This window comes from Suncus etruscus, chromosome 3, assembly GCF_024139225.1.
Source record: "Suncus etruscus isolate mSunEtr1 chromosome 3, mSunEtr1.pri.cur, whole genome shotgun sequence".
NCBI classification, from domain to species: domain Eukaryota; kingdom Metazoa; phylum Chordata; class Mammalia; order Eulipotyphla; family Soricidae; genus Suncus; species Suncus etruscus.
Window position 1 is genome coordinate 49,355,522 of NC_064850.1, and position 4,866 is coordinate 49,360,387.

General features: G+C 38.1%; 1 non-coding gene across 1 annotated transcript; it reads left to right on the forward strand.

The window, feature by feature from the left end:
• Positions 1-2,135: 2,135 nt before the first annotated feature.
• LOC126005486 (U4 spliceosomal RNA) lies at positions 2,136-2,276 on the forward strand. The gene has a single exon (XR_007494548.1). It is a non-coding gene; the product is annotated as a U4 spliceosomal RNA (small nuclear RNA).
• The last annotated feature ends 2,590 nt before the right edge of the window (positions 2,277-4,866 follow it).

The following is a 4,866-nucleotide window of genomic DNA, read 5'->3' on the forward strand; positions in this document are numbered from 1 at the left end:
AACCAGGAGTGATTTCTGAGCGTATAGCCAGGAGTAACCCCTGAGCGTCACTGGAAGCCGTCCAAAACACCACCCCACTCCCCAAAAAAGGCAAAATAGCCATGTTTATTCAGAACAAAGTTACCTTGTATTCTTGTACAACAGCGTTTTTGTCTCATCAACCTATTTTTGCTGGTATTTTACACTCCCACCCCCACCATCACTCCCAGGATGAACAATGACTCTTGGTGACTGTCTTCACTGAAGAGATAGTATTAATAGAGAATGCAGATGGAGATCTGCAGTCCACTCACACTTCCCTGTCATTTCTATGATCACTTTATTATTTTTTGTAGGTATGAAGGGCAACAAATGATTTTTCAAAGGGTAAACAATTAGTATAGAAGATCCAGCACATTAAGCAGCCTTGATAGTCTCTTTATTCATTGTGAACTCGATAATTTCTGGAAATTTTGAATCAATGGATTTCTGGTTACTTTCCAATGACATTTAACAGGTAGACTTAAAAATACAGAAGACAGCATTATAAGTTTTATCCAAAATGATTATGGCTGTCATTTGAATAAAAGAGAGATTTTGCAAGCTGTAAAGCATATCATTACTACACACTGGCCTAAGTAAGGTTTGGTTCACAAACTTACAAAGCTCTAACCAAGTCATTAAATCTATCTACAAGGGCCTCATTTGAGAAGCAATAAAATTTTTAATCATTTTATTATTAAAAGAGTGTTTAATATGTAGCTAATTAAATGCCAAAGGCAGGTTATCTGAGTTTAACCTTCAAAAAGAAAATGATGTATCCAAGTCTGCCTCTGGCATCACGGGATAGAAATGTCATCCTCATAATCATTGCGTGACAACTAGCTGGTGGCCTTTTCTAGAGCTCTTGTTAAATTACCTGATTAAATTAATAGCCACTTAGATGTTTTAGGAACTGCACAGATCTATACTAAATGAAAATTAGGTCCATTACATTTTCTGAGTGGGCTAGATAGTCCCTAAAATAAAACATGTATGCCATTGCCCACATTACTTGGATGAAGCAATTAAAAGCTCCTTCTAAAAAGTGGCTAATTCCCCATAATATACAGCAACTGGATTAACACTAATGACCAGAGGTAAGGTTTGTTCCTACTTATTTTCCCTTCCTTGGGCAATTTCAATGTGTGTTTGTTTATTTTAAATAATTACAACATTAATTAGCATCTTGATATACCTAACTACGCTTCTATATACAAACTTTTGCCATCATATTTCTCTAGGACAATGAGCATATTTAAGGAAGATTGTAATTCAGAAAGTAGAATAGAAAACAACCATAATTGGCCATTCACCAAATCATCATTGAGCTAGTCTAGGAAGAAGCGCTTTCAAACTAGTCGATCTCAACTATTTGTAAATATTACAAAGGGGCTGATTTGCTCTTTCCTGACCAGTTCTTTAACAAGAAAGCCACATCAGCAAGTAGTTAAATATGTCAAGAATAATAAAAATAGAGTTTTTATATACTTAGTTCAGGAACAAACCACTTTTCCTTCTCTCCCTCTTTGTAGTCTAAAGCATAGTAAATGTTCAATAAATAGGTTGGTTTTTGAGTAAATAGGTCTTTATTTTTCTCAGTCTTATGTAATAGCATTTCTTTAAAAGTAACATTGAAATATCAAAATCACTCATTTTGACTTGGTAAAAAATTTAATCTTTTTTTTTCGTTTTTTTTTTTGTTTTTTTTTTTTTGTGGGGCCACACCCGGTGATGCTCAGGGGTTACTCCTAGCTATGCACTCAGAAATCAATCCTGGATTTAGGGACCATATGGGATCCAGGGATCAAACCGAGGCCCATCCTAAATCAGCTGCATGCAAGGCAAACGCACTGTGTTATTGCTTCGGCTCCAAAAATTTTAATATCTTAAAAGAAAAATTTAGGCAAATATTGTTGTGTAAGTTTTTGTGCAATCAGTGAACTATATTAATGTGGAAAATTTCTGATACTAAAGGTAGTTCATTTAACATTACTTTATTTAATTACTTCATATTTATAAAATGTATCCTATTCAGATATCTCTATTTTTTGTACTGATGTTTCTTTTTTATTATTTTTTATTTATAAAATTTTTATTTAAGCACTATGATTACAAGCTTTGTTCAATGGCAGCATCATAGCCAATGAGGTTTATCCGAGGTGCGATTATAACTAATTGAAAACTTTTCCCAATACCCCGCCGTGACGACTTGAAATACAGTTGGCATTGGCAATTTTTGACAGTCTATTTAAAAAAAAAAAAAAGCACTATGATTACAAACATGATTGTAGTTGGGTTTTAGTCATAAACAGAACACCTCCCTTCACCAGTGCTCACAATATAAAGCTCACCACAAAGAGTAGTGAGTGTAGTTAAGGAAATAACTACACTAACAACTATCATGATTATTTTAATGAGTGAGAGAAGTGAAATGCCTGTCTGGAATACAGACAGGGGTTTGGGGGGGGGCATTGGTGGTAGGAATGTCCTGGTGAAGGGAGGTGTTCTTTTTATGACTGAAACCCAATACAATCATGTTTGTAATCATGGTGCTTAAATAAAGATTTTATATATAAAAGAAAAGAATAGGGGGAAAGTAAGAAGCAGAAAGAGAAGCAAAAGAAAAAAAGATTGTCTAAGTGCCCCAGCATGATAGAATACAAGTTTCTGTTTTTGACTTTGGGCCACACTCACCACTGCTCAGGGATTACTCCTGGCTCTGCGCTCAAAGATCACTATTGGTAAATTCAGAGGACTCTCTAGAGCAGGGGTCTTCAAACTTTTTAAAGTGGGGGCTGGATTACGGTCCCTTAGAGAGCTGGAGGGCCAGACTATATGAGCTACTAATTCTTACTCACACTGCACATATCTTATATAAATAAAATGAAAACCATTTATAAATAAACAGATCACGCACAAGTATATCAACGGGAACTGTGGGCCTGCTTTTGGCTAATGAGATGGTCAATGTCTGGTTCCATATTTGTCACTACCAGCCGTAACAAGTGATGCAAGTGGACATCAGTTAATCTTGATCTGGTTGAAGATTTCAGATGTTTCATTCTTGAAAAGCTCTGTTTACAGGCGTAAGTGCTACCAAAGATGGTTACCATTTTGAGTGCATGGTTCCTGATATTTGGATATACACTGAGTGTATATGCTGGCAGCGCTCACTGTTGGCAGGCCGGATCAGACTCCTCTGCAGGCCGCATGTGGCCCGCGGGCCGTAGTTTGAAGACCCCTGCTCTAGAGTGCTGCCTGAGTCAACTACATACAAGACAAGAACCCTCCTCACTGTACTCTTGTTCCAGCATTCTCCACCCTTAGAATTCTTAATTGTCTAACTTTTCTTTTTTTTAATATATTTTTTATTTAAGTAACATGATCATATTTGGGTTACAGTCATAACCAGAACACTCCCCTTCACCAGTGTAACATTACCTCTTTCCCCCTTCCCATCCCCTGCCTGTATTCGAGACAGGCATTCTACTACAGTTATTTGTTTTTAAGTTCAGTAAGTTGTATTTTTTTTCCTTAAAGGATAAGAGTAAAAAAATATAGTAAAGGTGTGATAGTGGCAATCACCGTTGTTTGCATAGGTCCAGAAAAATGGGGAAAATGGAAAAAAAATCCTTGACCTGATTACAAAAAGGCCTAACCCCCAGAAGTTTATTGGCATAAGACAGACTCTGGGTTCCAGGCATACCAGTCCATCCAACTCCAGTCATTCTCAAGGTCCCGGTGAAACTTTTTCACACTTTAGCTATTGTTGGTATCAGATTCTTATATTTAAAGACTCTGGATTCTGTGCATTTCTTTCATCGATGTCAGGCTGATGTGGAGCATCCTCTAGTTTCAGCATACCATTAAATGCGGAGCGATCTGCCCTGCATGCAGACTGTTCCTGAGCCGTCTGAGTGTTGGGAACCTTTCTTAAAGATTGTCATGCAAAACTGAGCTCATTTGTGCTTTTTCAGGTGTTGTAGAAGTAAGGCAACTCCCTTTCTTTTTTTTTGGGGGGGGGGGTCACACTCGGCAGTGCTCAGTGGTTACTCCTGGCTCTACGCTCAGAAATCGCTCCTGGAAGGCTCGGGGGACCATATGTGATGCCAGGAGTTGAACCACTGTCCTTCTGCATTGCAAGGCAAAGCCTTACCTCCATGCTATCTCTCCAGTCGCAACTCCCTTTCTTAATAGGAGGCACTTCTATTGTGGCTCTTTGTTATGCAAAAAGCCCAGTACTCAGTATGAGGAATGTATTTTTTTTTTTGTAAAAATAAAGGGGTTTTATTTGGAGGTACTGAAGTAATAGAGGGAGATGATAAGAGAGAGAGTGAGAGAGAGAAAGAGATGAGAGAGAGAATAGATGAGAGGGAAAGGAAAGAAAGTACGAGTTTCTCCAAAGGCAGATAAAGGCTTTGAACCCTGCCCAGCATAAAAGTATGAAGGGATCCAGGAAGACCCTACTGCTGCTCTGACATCAATCTACTCAATAGAGTCTTCCCCTAACACTGAAAAGACTTAAACAACAACAACGACCTGGACAGGGCTTTCTGCATTGCCCTTTAATTGTGAGTTAAAATTAGAGGACGCTCCACACCATCCTGACTTCAATGTAGAATATACAGATTCCAAAATCTTCAATACAGAAACATGATACCAATAACGGAGACTATGTGAAAAATAAAACTGTATTGGCACTATAGACAATGACCTGGATTGGACAAACTAGTTTGCCTGGAGCCTAGAATTGGTCTTATGTCAGGAGACTTCAGGGTTAGGGTCTCCTTGTATTTAGGCCAAGGCTTTTCCTTTCCATGTCCCCCATACTTTGGTGGGCCTATG